At 40.3% G+C, this 17279-nt stretch overlaps 2 pseudogenes; both read right to left on the reverse strand.

Moving 5' to 3' along the window:
* Positions 1–1988: 1988 nt before the first annotated feature.
* LOC107399824 (taste receptor type 2 member 114-like) lies at positions 1989–3084 on the reverse strand (annotated as a pseudogene).
* A 9482-nt stretch (positions 3085–12566) lies between these two features.
* On the reverse strand, positions 12567–16679 carry LOC102925972 (taste receptor type 2 member 114-like; annotated as a pseudogene).
* Between the last annotated feature and the right edge of the window lie 600 nt (positions 16680–17279).

Consider the following 17279-nt stretch of genomic DNA (forward strand, 5'->3'; position numbering starts at 1 on the left):
GTGTGTGTGTGTGTGTGTGTGTATTTATATATCTACATATGCATTCTATATGTAAAATCTAAGTTGTTTAGTTTGGCAACATTTAGTATTTGAACTTGTCATATATTGTAGATGTTAATCCTATGTTGACTATATGGGTAAATAATAAAGATTTCCCTCCATTTTGAAGGCCAGCTATTTGCTCAACATATGTCTTTCTGAGTCTGATCTAGCTTACCCAAGTTGAATTCATTTTTCTGCAGATGACATACTTCACTATCTTTATGGCAAAATCCATTTCCATTTCCTTTATCTAATCTGCTTTTCACGGACACCAAGGTGGGTTCTTTACCTTGAAAAATGTGAATAGTGTTGCAATAAACACGATGTCCAAGTGTCTTTGTGGTATGCTAATTTAGAATCCCTTGGATGTGTAGTCAGTATTGCTGTAGATAGGTGATATAGTACTTTTTTATGTTTTTAAAGATCATTCATATGGATTCCTGTAATGGCCAGACTGAGTTACATTTCTATCAGCAATGCAGAAGAATCCCTTTCCTCAATACCACTCACTGTCAGTATTTGTTGTATTTTGTTTTCTTGATGATTGCCATTCTGACTGGGGTAGGATAGAATTTCAATGTTGTTTTAATTTGTAATTCCTGTATAGCCAAGGTTGTTCAACAATATTTGAAATATTTATTGGTGTGTGTGTGTGTGTGTGTGTGTGTGTGTGTGTGTGTGTGTGTGTATTTGAAAGCTGTTTGTTCATCTCATTAGCCCATTTATTTATTAGGTTGTTTGGTTTTGTGGTAATTAGTATTTTGAGCTCATCATATATTATGGATATTAATTGTGTGTTGGATATATGGCTAGACAATAAAGATTTACTCCCACTCTGTAGGCTGTCTCTTTACTCAACTAGCTATTTCTTTTGCTGATTTACATAGTTGTTGGCTTAACTTTATATACCTTCTCCTTCCAGGTCAGTAAAAGTTTCAGCCTCAATGTCCTATGACCTAAGATTGTTCTGTTTTCCTCAATAAGGTCTTATTATAAAGTTCTAGTGGGTAAGCAAGAATGGCAACAGGCTATTTTGTTTTTGAGTTCTAGAGGCCTCCCTTCCTCCCCAACAACTTGAAGTACAGTATCTGGCACTGAAATTTTGTTTGATGGTGTCACTGGCATTGAAGAATCATTTCATGAATGCTCTGATCTATTTTTCCATTACTGTTTTTCTAATTATTTATCAGACCCAAATTTACTATTATGACCATGTTACTATATGAAATACCCAATGTAGTAAGAACTTGGTGGTTTAATAGGTAAAAATAAAGGTAACTTGCCAGATGATTGTGGTGCATGTCTTTAATCTTGGCTCTCAGGAGGCAGAGGCAGGTGGATCTTTGAGTTTAAGGCCATCTTGGTCTATAGAGCAAGTTCTAGGATAGCCAGGGCTACACAGAGAAAACCTGTTTCAAAAAAACAAACGAAACCCAACCAACAACAGCAACAATAAGGGAAGCCACAACCAACCAACCAACCAACCAACCAACCAACCAACCAACCAACCAACCAACAAACTAAATAAAGGTAACTTTGTAAGAAGTAAAAATGTCCAAAAAAGTTCCATGTTCCACATGTTAGGATTGATTCTAACTATCTGCCTTGACTTCCTTTGCTTTTTGTCTTCTGGGGTAAAGGGTGTCAATGGTCCAGGAAAGCCAAGGGAATCACAAATAGGCACACCATGGAGTCTTTCTTTACATGGGTTAGTCTATCATTGATGCTTTTCCTTGGGCAAATGAATGGGAAGAAGTTAAGGAGTCAGGAAACAGACTAAAAAATGAACATGCACATAGGATTAAAATCCCATCAGGGGGTTCAGAAGATTCCAGCAATGTTTGATAATAGCTGAAATCAATAAAAGGACATAGTACAAATGAAAGGTTCTTCAGGGATTCTTTTTTACTGCACTATTCCACATCGTTCATTTCTCTCCCAGACTGTCATATGGATCTGAGATCTTTTCCTTTCTCAGAGCACTTCAATTGTTGCAGTGTTCTTACAGTGCCATGCTTCAGCCGACTGTTTGCTAGAATTAGGATAAGTGAGTGGCAGCAGGGATATATGAATGTAGTTGTCAAACCAAACATGAATAACAAGTTGCTTTCTGGAATGAACAGACATAATACAGTGATGGCAATACCTGTGAGATGCTATATATAAAGGATGATAAAAGATATTAAAACTTTTATTGCTTTCATATGAACTTCTGTGTTGAGGTCTCTGGCTCCTGGTTCACTCAGTTGCATTTTCTTGCTGTGTCTCTCCAAAGGGAAATGATTTACAGAAAACATACAATTAACATTATCATAAAGAATAAAAATACTCCTGCGCTGGTGAAAACAAACTGAATGATTAACTCACTTTTCTTCAGGCACATCAGCCAGGATGTGTTTATGAATTGCATTTTATTTTCTTTAACCATCTTTTCAACTACTGGGAAAGAAAATAACCATGACACAAACAAGCACCCAATCAGGAAGAGAAAAACTGTTTTAATTCTTCTTTTTAACCAGAGAAATATGTAGTGGGAAACATTTACTATCTTCACGAAATAGAAGATACTGAGGCTGGTGGCAAACCAGAAACTCAATCGACTGAAAGTTACCCATAGATAACTGATGTGTCCAATGATATTGGTAGAAGACAGCAACTTTGGAGAGAATATCTTAATGTATGCCTCTGAGATTAACATCCACACAAGGCAAATGCTGGAAATCACCAAGCCAATGAGAATGAAGCCAGTCTTAGAGATCCTCTTGTTCCTGGTACAGTCTGTGCAGTTTACAAATGCAATGCCTTTAATCCCAGCACTCGGGAGGCAGAGCCAGGTGGATCATTGTGAGTTCGAGGCCAGCCTGGACTACCCAGTGAGTTCCAGGAAAGGCGCAAAGCTACACAGAGAAACCCTGTCTCGAAAAAACAAACAAACAAACAAACAAACAAAAAAACAAATGCAATGAATCCATTCCCTAGAACTCCCAGCACAGCTTCACTAGTTGCAATGGAAAGGAGGACCCCTTCCGCTGCACTCAACATCTCTGCCGATCTTTAAGATGACTTCTGCTGCAGTTGTTTTAGATTATCTGGTGTAGAATGTCCTACCTACTGACTGCTCAATACAGGAGTGACTTTATCTTCTTCCCTGAAAGACTGCAACATATCCCCAAAATTCTTTGTGGTGGAATCTGAAATGTCTTCACAGAGTCCCCTGCGGTTGCTCCCATAAGTCTTAGCTTGTCTACAGAATGCAGCAGCAGACTGCAATTTGTTAATAGGTAAATGAAAGTTTCTGTTTCATGTATTTTACTTGCCCCTGTGAGACTGTTTTGCATTTGAAGAAGTGTCAGGTTGTGAGGTCCATGATCTGACAACAGGAATGGAGGTGGGTCATAGGCACATACTTAAGTTCATACTCTGCTATTCTGGGATGGGACATTGTTTGTCTTCAGGGGTTTGAGGCCAGCCTAGGTTTCTACTGTAAATTGTTTTGTTATCTCTTCTATAAGCCTATCACAAGAACTATTTTTTTGTCTCAGTTTCTAGAATTAACACTGAAAGTGCCAGGAGCAAACAATTCCACAAAGGATCTCAAAATTAATATTTCAAAACCTATATTAAAATAAATTTATATTCTATTCTGTACCAAATTCCAGAGTCAACTCTTTCTAAAATTTTTATCATGAAAGCACATTGGATTGTTTCAAAGGGCTTTCCTGCATCTAATTAGTTGGTCATAAGATGTTTATGAGTCTATTTATGTGGTAGACTGTGTTTATTGTCTTAACGTGTATTAAATCATCCTTTTATCTTTGGAATAAAGGTGACTTTATCATGGTGGATGATATTTTTTATGTATTCTTGAATTTGGTTTGAAAGTATTTTGTTGAGAATTCTTGTATCCATGTTCTTTAGGGAGTTCTTTCTATTTCATATTTATCTGGTTTATATATTAATGCAATGTGGGCTTCATAAAAAGAGTTGGCTGCATTTCCCCTTCTTATTTCATGGAGTGGTTTGAGGAACATTGGTTTCTCTTCTTTTTAAAAAGCTAGTAAAATTCTGCAGTGAATTTATCTAGATTTTGATTTTTTTGTTTGAAGATTGTCTATTGTCTTTATCTTATTGCTAAAGATGGACATATTTAAATTTTCATCTCTTCATGTTCTAACTTTGGTAGATCATACACATTAAAAGTTTTATCTGTATCTTTTGGGTTTTACAATTTTGTGAAGTTTGGAGTATATCTTTATGATCCCCTGTGTTTCATTGGTGTCTGTTATAAAATCTCCCTTCCTACTTCTAACTTAATAGATAGAATCTTCTTTATCTCTTTATTTGGTTTATTTGAGTAAAGGTCTGTCACTCTTATTAATATTTTTAAAGAACCCACTCAACTTCATTGTTTCTTCGTATTTTTTCTATTTCTTTATATTAGTTTTTTTTTTAATCTAATCTTGATTATTTTTGCTGTTTACTGTTTTTAGATGTTGCTTGGTCTTGTTTTTCTCAGGCCTGGCAGTACATTGTGAGGTTGTTTATTTGGGTTCTCTCTGATTTTTTTTTTTTATGTAGACACAGTCATAAACTTTCCTCTTAGGTTTTCCTTCATTATAATCCACAGATTTTTTTAATGTTGTGTTTTCATTTTCATTCAGTTCTAGAATTTTTTAATTTCATTTTTTTATATCTTCTGGGATACATTAGTAATTTAGCAATGATTTGTTTAATGGCCACAACTGCGTGTGTACTTTTGTGCGTTCAATTACTATTGATATCTAGTTTCATTCTGTTGTGGTCAGATACAATACAAGGAGTTATTTTAATTTTCCTATACTGTTTGAGACCTACTTTTTGTCCTAGTATATGGTGTATTTTAGAGAAAGTTCTATGAGCTATAGAGAAGAATGTGCTCTTCCTGTTAGAATTCCTAGGCACTCCCATAGCTACATGACTGCACATGCACTGTCCAGTAGCTAGGCAAGATACTTAGTCATCCCAGTGTCTTACATCCTACGTAATCTACGCGCTGCATGATCATGTAATTTGAGCGCAGTGTGATCAAGTAATCTATGTGCATGCGTGGCATAGCTATGTAAGCCCATATGTGCATGTGTGGGGGGAACCTATAAAAGTGGGTTCCACTATTGCCCCTTCTCTCTTTTCCTGCATGGTCATTCCCTAGGCCTATGCACACCCCTTCTATTCCCTTCCCTCAATAAACTCTTATAGTGGCTTTCTTTGTGCCTCGTGGCTTCTCTTGCATGGTAAACAGCACTGCTTAATAAATAATATAGGTGCCGACATGAAGCAGGCCCTTCCAGCACTCTGTGCCCAGGACCCTGCACCGAAGCTTGCTGCTTTACCTACAACTGACCACTTCTCCATTTGCCCAGCCACCGGGCTACTTTGCACAACACCGGCTGCTTTGAATGATGAGTCTTTCCTCTCCAGCCAGTGTAAACAGTCTCCTGAACAGTGGGAATGACCGTAAATCGTGCAGCATCCTTCTTCTGTCCACCAGATTGGGGGAACCCCCATTCACGGCTTTCATCAGCTATGGTTGGCCCTGTTGCAGGCTTAAATCTCTAGCCATTTTCCATGACTGCAGTCTGAGATACTGTTTTCGTTTTCGGACTCTTGTCCTCAGGCTGCATACGCCCACCCTCATTCTCTCACTTGATGAAGTGTTGAATGACTTGCACCAACTGCTATGGACCCTTGTCTTTGGAGTACGTATGCCATGGCCCTCATTTTCTGGCTTGATGAAGCATTGAATGACTTGTACCAATTGCTGATCCTCACTTGATATTGGGGATGCCTAAGATTGTAGTTTTAGATAACATTATTTTTTAAATTTATTTTTTCTCTCTGCCACAGTCGGGAAATAAGGATTTCAACCCTATCTAGTCCTACATCTCTGGGATGTCTTCTAGAAACTCTTAAACCTCTCAGCTTAATGCCTTACTTAAAGACCTCTTCGCTTGTCTGCTTGTGCACAAAAAAAAAAAAAAATGGCCTAAATATCCCATAGATAACAGTAAAAAATGGCCACCGAATGGCTCCTAGGACCCTGATATATTACAGGAATTATCTAACTTCTGCCAGTGAATGGGCAAATGGAAAGAGTTACTTTATAGCCAAGCTTTTTTTTTTTTTTTTTTTTTTTTTAACCTAAGCTCCAAACCCTGCCTTTTTGATTCCTTCTCTCCTGATTCTGCCCACATGCTCCTAGCCATGCAACCTAAACCTGAGGAATCTCTGACTACCACTCTGGACCCTGTAAATGAACCTCTACTTATCCAACCTCCTGCTCCTTGGGTGTCTGCCCTTTCAGCTTCTCCTCTAGCCCTCTTCCTCCTCTCCAATATTGGGCTGCTCCAACTGCCTGACTCTGGCTCCAACCTTTACACCTCCTATCACTTGTTCTCGTACTACTAAGAAATCTGACTCCAGCCGGATACGCTGACTCATCAACCATTCTCCCTTTGTGAGAGGTAGCTGGGGTGGATGGACTGGTTAAGGTTCATGTCCCTTTCTCCATCATGGAACTTTCTCAGAAAAAAAAATGGGCTCTTATACCTCTAATTCTGCTTCCTTTATTAAACAATTCCAATATATTACCCAATCTTATAGCCTCAGCTTTCGTGATATATATCTGATACTTTATAATAACCTACTTCCTGAGGAGTGGAGACAAGTTTGGTAGCAGGCTAGAATACATGCAGATGAAGTTCATCAAACTAATGCTGCCCATCCACTCAGGGCCGAGATGGTTCCCAATCAGGACCCACATTGGGATTACAATACCCCAGGTGGTTCTCTAGCTAGGGAAAGGTTTACAATCTGCCTCCTGGCAGGTCTTTGTAAGGCTGCCCTCAAACCAGTACACTATGAAAAGCTAAAAAACATAATTCAAGATAAGGAAGAAAATCCATCCCATTTTTTAGAACAGCTTACAAAGGCTCTCTTATAATATACTAGTCTGGATCCTGAGAGCCCAGAGGGCAGACAGATACTTATGACCCACTTTGTCCTGCAGAGCTTCCCCAACATCAGGTCTAAATTTAACTGTGTGGAGAGGGGTCCCCTCCCACAGGCAGAAGTCTTAGTGGTGGCATTTAAGGTGTACCATGGGAGAGATGGTACCATCTGGGCCTTGTCCAAAATGCTACCAAGATGGACACTGATCAGCTGAGTGCCCTGTCCACCTTGTGGCATGGGGAAATCAAATGAAGACCACCTTCCAGCCAATCTCCTAGGCTTGACAATGGACAGGATTGAAGATGCCCTGTTCCTGGCTTGACCACAACCATCTCTCACAGGGAAACTAGGATAGCCATTACAGTATTGGGGTGATCCATTTCCTTCCTTTTGGACAGCAGAGCGACTTACTCAATCTTGAGGGAGTTTTGGGGTCCCACCTCTCCTTCTCGTCTCCCCATTGTTGGGGTAGGGGAATAGCCTTACCTATCTTACCAGACTCCACCACTTAATTGTATTTTCAGGGGTACCCCTCTTACCCCCACATTTTTAGTTGTGCCAACCTGCCCTGTGCCCCTAATGGGAAGAGATTTTCTAGCTAAGGTAAGAGCTTTTATTTCATTTGCTCCCCCCATTTGCCTTATGCCAGAGTCATCAGTAGCTCCTCTCTTCCTCCTCCTCCTAGCTACCCAGCCTACTAGCTTTAATATTTCATTTCCCCTGTGAGCCTCTCAGATGGACCCCAGAGTCTGGGACAACCAGTACCCTTCTATTGCTAGGCACCATTCCTCTATTATTATCCAGTTGCAGGACTCTACCAGGCACATTACTGGAGCTCAGTACCCTCTCTCACTCCAGAGACTTAGGGGACTTAAACCTATAATTTCTGACCCTCTCAGAAAAAAGCATGCTCCAGATTTCTCTCTCTCTCTTGCTAACACTAACCAATAAAATTCTGATAGCAGAGTACTAAACATTATAATATCGTGGCTACCAGCTCAAGATTTTAAATTCCCTGTGGCTGCTTCTTAAATGTTAAAAAGTCTTCCAAGCTCCAGAGCCAGCTTGAATCCACCTGGACAGCACCTTGTCACACCCAAACAGTCACAAAGCCTGAAGCAGCAGAAGGCAATGGACAATTCCCAAAGCAGTGGAGGAAAATCCACTACCTCAGTATGTCTGGCTAAGCCAAAAGCCCCCTTCCCTACCCTCAAAAGTTAACCAACATGAACCGAGTCATCCGGAAGCAGTTTTGGGAGACACGGTGCCCCCATTCATATTCATCCACCATTTTTTATAAAAACAAAGAGGTTAGACTGTTAGAATTCTTAGCCACTCTCCCAGTTACATGACCACATGTATGCTGTCAAGTAGTCAGACAAAATGCTTAGTCATCCCAGGGTCTTACGTCCTATGTAACCGGTGTGCTGCATGATCATGTAATTTGCACCCAGCATGATCATGTAATCTATGTGCATGTGTGGCAGAGCTACATCAGCCCATATGCACATGTGTGGGGGAATCTATACAAGTGGATTCCACCTATTCCCCCTTTTTTCTATTCCTGCAAGGCCATTCCCTAGGCCTTTGCACACTCCTACTCCCTTCCCTTAATAAATTCTTATAGTGGGTTTCTTTGTGCCTCATGGCTTCTGTTGCATGGCAATAGCGCTGCTTAATAAACAACACTGAGCCACTTAATAAATAACACGTTCTACTGTTCAGACAGAATATCCATTTTTTTCTTGGATGACGTGTCTATTAGGTGACAGGGCCATATTGAAGTTACTTACTAGTAAGGTATTGGGGCTAATACATTGCCTTATATCTTGTAACAGTTGTTTTATGAAATTGAGTGTGCCTGAACTTGTTGCACTTATATTTAGGATATCAATATCTTCTTGATGGGCTGTTCTATTGATCAGTAAAAGTAACCTTCTTTATCTCTTTTGATTAGTTTTGATTTGAAGTCTATTTTATCAGATTGTGATAGTAACTTCTATTTGTTTCTTGGTTTCATTTCCTTAGAATACCTTTTCCCATTCTTTCACCTAAACATATTATTTATTTTGGTTCTGGGAGGCAGCAACATGACAAAACCTGTTTTTATATCGAGTCTGCTAGTCTGTGTCTTTTGATTGGAGAATGGATACCATTAATATTCCAAGTTATTACTGAAAGATATGTCGTGATTGATAGGAATTCCAACCATGCCCCAAAAGTTGTGCGTGCCCCACGGGACAAGTAGTCACTTCCACCTAGTGATTTCTGGGTCATACATCCTATGTCACCCATGCATTGCATGGTTCTTTAATCAAGCAGCTTGACCATATGATCTATGTGCATGTGTGGAGGAGCCACGTGGGCCTGTGTGCTCAGGTGCGAGCCGGCCCTTGAAAAACCAGGCCCCATGTCCCCCGCCGTCCCCCCCTTCTCCCACACGTGTCCTCCAGCTGGCCTGATCACATCTATCCCTTTCTCTGTGTCTTAATAAAACTCTTTAGTGGATTCTGTCATGTTTCATGACTTTTCCTTGCAGGGCAAGAGTGCGGCTAAAAAGCATCAGTGATTTCTTCCATTTTGTTGATGTTATTGTGTGTCTTTGCTTAGATCTCATGGAATGACCTGTCAGTGTTGTTCTTTTCCTTGTTACCCCTTGGATATGTGTCGCAGCCTGGAGGGCCAGCAGCTTCCAGCAGTGCAGGGCTCAAAGGGAAATCCACAGAGCTGGGGCATACTAGATTCTCTACTCTTCCATGTTCTTTCTGTGTTCTTTCATCGAAGAAAAAAGGTACTCCAAGAGGAAATTTTAGGTACAGCCTCTTCTGATGGACTGAACAGGATTGGGCTGCATCCCAAACAGCCATAAAAAGATATATTTATTGATTGTTACACAAAGTATTTCTGCAAACCAATCTCACTAATCTTAATTTACACATCTTATTGAAGGAGAACATCACATGCCTTCATGACTCTAGTCCTTTATTATGTATTGTCTGCAATACACAATAATACAAAAGCTTCAGGTGTGCCTGAGGTATCTTGTGACCAAAGTTACAGGATGGCTGCAAAGCTCCTTCAGCAAAACAATCATTGTCTTCTACAAGGATTCTTCAAGGTCAAGGTACATCTGAAAAACAGCTGTTCATTCTAATATTTACCCCATACCATGATTCTGCTAAATTGCTACAGAGTACAGGTAAAAATATGTTTTTTTAAATATCCCTTACATGATTAAAAACAAAGTCACCCCAATAACCCATACCTATTTATATCTCAGTAACTTGTTACATACTAAAAGAACATGAGCAAGCAGAAAGTATTTTTTCATAGCCAACTGTTTTGTTGGCAGGCAATAGCAATAAACGTGTAAAGGCAAAGCAGAAGCAAAAGATATTCTAGGGTTTGTGGTCTGAAGCCTTGCCTGATAGATGAAATTTATTCATCGGGGGTTGCCTTCTGGTGGGCTGACACCTTGAACTTCAGTTGCCACCTGCTGCTCCCCTGACATGGCCACTGGCAGATATAATTATTTTTTCTTCTGTCCTAAGTATTTCTTCAAGTATCTTTTGTAGTGTGGGTTGGTGGTTAAGAGATTCCTTTAGCCTGCATTTCCTTCCTTCCTCCCTTCCTTCCTTCCTTCCTTCCTTCCTTCCTTCCTTCCTTCCTCCCTCCCTCCCTCCCTCCCTCCCTCCCTCCCTCCCTCCTTCCTTCCTTCCTTCCTTCCTTCCTTCCTTCCTTCCTTCCTTTCTTTTTTTAATTTTCTCTCTGAACTTTCCAAACATGCTATTCAAAAAATACAAAAGTATTGATTTGGAAAATTCACATAAAAAGAGCCAAGCCTTTATGTATAGAAATATCTAGGCATCAGACCATAAATACAAGAATGATGAACTTCTGTAAGTTTTCAAAATAAGACATTCATCTATCACATTGAACAGAAAAGATTCAGCTTCAGAATCAACAGGTTAAATGTATTTGTGAACGTACATTTCCTTAAGTGAATATGTGTGTATGTGTGTGTATGTGTGCATTGAGTCTCTGCATGTGCATGAGCAAATGAATGTATGTGTGTGTATGTGGGACTATCTTTGTGTGAGTGTGTATGTGTGGGAAACCCTGAGGCAGAACATTGCATACCTTACACTGTAGCATGAATCTTAAAAGTTCTTATTAATAAAATCAAACCTGAGGCCAGTTATTGGGGTGAATACTGGAAGATCAGAGAGACAGAACGAGCCACAGCTAACCTCACCTGGCCAACTTCTCAGCTGGTCCTAATTTCTCAGACAGGAAGTTTCCGTGTCCTCATCCAGAATGGGTCTCAGCTGAACTGTGCTGCTAGAAGCCTGAAAGCTTAACCAGCCAAATGCTGCTAGTTTCTGGTCCTCACGCCTTATATACCTTTCTGATTTCTATCACCACTCCCTGGGATTAAAGCCTTGCTTTCTGGGATTAAAGGCGTGATGAGTCACCATGCCTGGCTGTATCCTTGAACACATGGATTTCTGCCTCTGGAATGCTAGGATTAAAGGTGTGTGCTACCACTGCCTGTCCTTTATGTTTAATATTGTGGCTATTTTGTCTCTGACCCCAGATAAGTTTATTGGCATGCACAATATTTGGGGGAATACAATACCACATTACACAGATTCTTTCCCTTGTTTATTGAGTGTGTATGTGTGGGAAACTCCAAGGCAGAACATTGCACACCTCACAGAGATTCTTTCCCTTGTTTAGTCCTGTGTGCTTTGGTCAGACATTGTTAGGTCTTTTGGCAGCGCTCTTCAGCAGAATCTATCCTCAGTTCTAATTGACCTACAACCACTTCATTTCAGGTCACTGTATTCGTAGAGTATCAAGACTACTTTCATCAGTGCTTTGAGCCTTTCTTTCTCAGATAAGACAGAGCCTTTTCTTCCACCCTGTTTCTCTATTAATTTTCAAATAGCTGGATCTGCTGTTGTGATCATTGCCACTGTATCAAACATCCAGTAACACTACCTTCAGAATTTAGTGGGTAAAAATCACAGTAAATTTGTAAGAAATAAACTTGCACACAAAAGAAACATTTCTTTCTGTTCCTCAGTTCCATTTTTTAAATGTCAAGAGCAATCACGTCTGTCTGTCTTGGTTTCCTTTACCTTGGGTCTTCCTATGGAAGAGTGTCAACCATCCAGGGAAGCCAAGTAAATCACAATAAAGCCTTATCCCACTAGTTAGGCTCATCTCAAAGTTTGTTTTTTTTTGTTTTTTTTAAAAACATGGACTAGTCTATGATCAACACTTTTGCTACGACATGTGTAGGAAGTAGTTGTAGACTCTGGAGACTAAATGAGCAAATGACTTTGCACACTGAAATAAATCTTTCCAGAGAGTGAGGTTCCTTAAGAGGCAGTAGAACATTTCAGAAGACTCCAACAATGTTTAATAATAGTGTTAAAAATCAGCACAAAAACAGTGCAAATGAAAATGGTCTTTAAGGATTTCTTTTCTGAATTATTGCAGACCATTCATTTTTCTTTTCTTCCAGACTTTCATGTGGCTCTCAGATCTCTTCCTTTCTCACAGCACTTTAATCTTTGCAGTACCCTAACGGAGGATTGTTTCATTTGGCTGTTTGTTAGAATTAGGATTAAGGAGTGACAGCAAGGATACATGTATGCAATTGTCAAACCAAAAATAAATAGCAGTTTGTTTTCTGGAATAAATAAACACGATATATCTATGGCAATACCTGTGAAATACAGTATATAAAGGATGATAAAAGAAATTAAAATTTTCATATATTTTACATGAGCTTCTGTGTTGAGGTCTCTGAATCCGGAGACATGTGATTGCATCCACCTGCTGTGTCTCCAAATCAAAATAATTAACAGGAAGCTTGCAGTTAGTGTAACCATCAAATAGAAAATGACGCTCACATTTACAAAAACATAGTCAATAATGAACTCACTTTTCTTAATGGGGATCTGTTGGGATGTTTTTCTTTTGTTGTCTTGAACCAACTTCCCAAGTAGTGGAAAAGAAAGTAACCATGTTACAAACAAGCATCCTATCAGGAAGATAAAGGCCACATTAATTCTCCTCTTTAACCAGAGGAACATATGGTAGGAAATTTGCTATCTTTAGAAAACAGAAGATACTGAGGCTGGTGGCAAACAAGACCCTCAAGAAATTTCTCCCACCTCAACTCCTGTAGGCTTCCACTCAACACGCCCCTATCTAACCTCAAGTCTTGTTCTTTTATTTAATGACCCATTAAGTCCAAATAGAGGCCCCAAACATGCACTGGTGTGGGGCCATCCACTAGAGTATATGTAAACTACCAGTGGCCATAGCCCTAAAGAGGAATGATGCTGCCTCTTTCACCCCATAGCTCCTCAGGCATATGTTCAGAAGTGTTCCTCTGCTATTATTACTGCTATTAGTACTGACATTTGGACTGGGCTAATCTTGTGTAGGCTTTGTGTTGATAACCATAGCTGCTTAGAATCCATGAGTGTAATAACCATGTTGTAGCCATAAAACTCTTTCAGAGCATTCTTGTCCATCAGTTTGCTCTTAAAATCTTCCCACCTCTTCTGCAAAGTTCCCTGAGCCTTAGTTGGGGAGATGGCAAAGATAGTCCATTTAGCAGTAGGCCCTCACAGTCACTTTTTCTTAGTACATTTATCAGCTATGAGGCTGCATTAGTTGTTACCCACTGCAAAGGAAACTTTTCTGATCAAAGTTAAGAGAAGTTCATCTCTATTGGTATAAACAAAATTAGAAGGCAATTTGACAACACATTTATCAAATCAATAACGGCAGATTATACTCTACAGCTCAGGCCCCATTTTGAAACAGATGTATGGTCCCATGCATTAATTTCCTTTGGTGAAGTAGGCATCATTCCAATCAGAAAGTAATTTGGTTACCCCATATCTGGTACTATTATATTAGTATACATATCTTGCCTGGTAGCTGGTATTTTAGCAAAGAGGGTCCTGTGGTCATGTATTAGTCAGGGTTTTGTAGAGTATCAGAGTACAGAATGAATCTCTCTCTTTCTATGTGTAAAGAGGATTTATTAGAATGACTTACAGGATTTGGTATAGCTAACCCAACAGTGGCTAGCTGTGAACAAAAAGTCCAAGAATAAAGTAGTTACTCAGTCCATGAGGATGAATGTCTCAGCTGGGCTTGCAGCTGGAATCCTAAAAAAGTAGCCTGTAAGGCCAATTAAAAATGGACTTACTGGTAAGGTGAGAACAATCAGGCAAAGACCAAAAGCTTCCTTCTTCCATATCCTTATGTAGGCTTCCAAAAGAGGAAGGCATGGCTCACATTAGAGGTGGGTTTTTCTAGCTCAAATGATCTAGATTAAAAGTGTCTCAAAGATCTGGATTAGAAGTGGATCTTCCTACTTTAAATTAAGTAAAAATACCCCACAAGAGTGCCTTCCATGTTTGGGTTTTAGTTAATTCCAGATGTAGTCAAGTTGAAAACCAAGAATAACCACCACAAGTCTACTCCTTGTCAACTGGACACAAAATCGTATCTCTTCATGTCATGATTAATTTCTAAATGAAACAAATGACCAGGACATATTCATGTCAGAATGGAGTAGTCACCTGAAGTAGTCCTCTGATCTGACTGGGAGCAAATCTACCTTGCAGGCAGGAGCAGGGAGAAGGCCATGCGACCCTTCCCCTTTTCCTTATAAGAAGTCATATACAACAGCAAGAAGCACCGCCTCCTTTGGGCCCTATAGCCCAAGGTCAAGGGCAGAGCAAATACCAGGTTAGTTGATTCTGTGAGTTTTCTTGTGGTGTCCTTGACTCCTCCGGCTCCTACAATCCTTTCTACCCCTCTTTTGTAGGATTTCCCAAACTCTGCCTAACGTTTGACTGTGGATCTGCGTGTTTCCATCAGTTGCCAGATGAAGCCTCTCTGACGACAATTGGGATAGGCACCAGACTGGTCACAGGAGATGGCCAGTTCAGGACGCGTATCTGCTATTGCTAGGAGTCTTAGCTGGGTCATCCTTGTAGATGTCTGGGTGATTCCCTTTCACCAGGGTTTTACTCTTGTGGGATGAACTCATCAGAATAGTCTTTCCTCTCATTGTTGCCTTCCATTCTCCCCTCACAGCCCCCACATCCATGTTCTCATCCTTCCATTCCCCCCTTCACAGCCCCCACATCCATGTTCTCATCCTGTTATCTGGGCTCTGAGCTGAGCTCGGGATCAACAAGGTTACTGTGAACATGACAAACAAAATCATGGAAGAGGCTCTGGAGCTTCTCCCAAGTCTATGCTGTAGAGAGCAAGGCAGCTTCCTCAATAAGGAAAAGTAAAATGAATGATGCCTTTGAACTCTAACTGGGTGTCTAGTACATCTTGTATCAATAATTCTGTTGCTATGGCAAAGACTCCATCTATTATGATATATATCTCTCTATATATGATATTTAGATAAGCTTGGATAATAAGTCATTTCTGATCAATTGTGTAATGGGTTTGAACACTACAGGAACAAAGGTATACCACAAGGTTCACTCCATGTCTCCTCATACCATGAGATTATCCCAGAGTCAAAGAACTCAGATTTAATCAAAGAGTCCATAGGGACTTGGAATAGATGGCTTAAAATCTTTTGTTCTTATTAATATTGTTAAGGTTAGTATAATGGAAGTAGCCAAGGAATGCACTGTGGGGTTTCCAGTGTGGAGCAACGTGAATACATGTTTCCTAGAATGAATGATTGTGTTTCATGACTATAAGACTTTTTATAATATTCCACTCTTTCCCAGTATGTTCCATTGGTTTGTATTTGGAGTTTAGTACTCCTAGGAATTTATTTTTGTCATTATCACCATAATTGTAGACCACAATTAAGTACCTGATTAAGTTGTTCTTATACAATCTTTACACGATCTATTCTATGGTATGTTTGTTCTACTTTGTAAACATGTTCTATACCTTTTTTCCACATTGGTCTTCTGTAAGAGGATTTTTTTCTCCCATAACAATCTGATTCTTCCTCATCTTGTGAAAAGGATATGTTGAATATTCTTAGTTCCTTTTTTCCTTTTTATTTATTCTGTTACATCATGTATCTTGATCCTACTCATTTCCCTGTCCCTTTACATCTGACTTTCACCTACACCTGCCCCGCCAAATAATATTTAAGAGAAAAAGGAAATAAATAAAAAAATCGAAAGGGAAAAAATAAAAAAATCTCATCATGGAAACTGCAGTTTGACACTGTGAGTCATGCCATAAACCCCTTTGTCCATATTTATCTTTATTTGCAAGTGTTCATTGCAAAGAGTCGTTGGTCTTGTTCAAGTCCTCTGGTTTCTACTACACTATCAATATCATTCCCTCACTGGAACTCTTCCTGGATACCCTGTTTTTGCCCTGTGTTGTGGAGATCCTGCAGCTTTGGGTTTGTGGGTCAGGTCCTTTCATGTGCTCTGATAGATCATAGATGTGGTAGATGTTGAGGAAGGCCAAGTCATAACCCTGGGTCTGGGTCTGGAAAGCTGTAGGATTGATCTGCTAGATGAGAAATAAGGACAGCTCTCCCATGCTTACAACTTTAGGGATGGTTCGCCCACACTTATGATCACAGGGCCAGCTCTTCTATCTGCTTCAGGCATTTACGGGTTAGGGGAGGGCATGTTTCCCTTGCCTATGCCACTATAAGACACATAAGAAATGGGGACAGTTCTCCCATACTCACAACTTAGGAGTTGGCTCACCCACACCTGTTAACAAGGTTGGCTCTATTGTGCTGCCCTAGTGAGATACAGGGCCTGCTCTCCTAAGTGTTGTAGCTGGTGGGGATTAGAGTCAACTCTCCTGCTTTTGTGATCTCAGGACCAGCTCTCCCACCTGTCTCAGGTGTTGATGGGGGCGGGGGAGGACAAGACAGATGAGAAATGGGGACAGCTCTCCCATGCTCATGACTTTGGAGCTGGCTCACCCACACCTGCCCTAACATGGCTGGTTCTATTGTGCTGCCCTAGTGAGGTGCAGGGCCTGCTCAATCAAGCGTTGCAGCTGATGGGGATCAGGGACGGCTCTCTGGCTCTTATGACCACAGGGCCAGCTCTCCCACCTGCCTCAGACATTGATGGCAACTTCGCCCCCCCCCAACCTTGCTACCTCAAGACAGATGAGAAATGGGGTCAGTTCTCCCATGCTCACAACTTTGGGGCTTGCTCACTCACACCCCCTCTAACTGGGTTGGTTTTATT

This window comes from Peromyscus maniculatus, chromosome 3 (assembly GCF_049852395.1).
Source record: "Peromyscus maniculatus bairdii isolate BWxNUB_F1_BW_parent chromosome 3, HU_Pman_BW_mat_3.1, whole genome shotgun sequence".
NCBI lineage: Eukaryota > Metazoa > Chordata > Mammalia > Rodentia > Cricetidae > Peromyscus > Peromyscus maniculatus.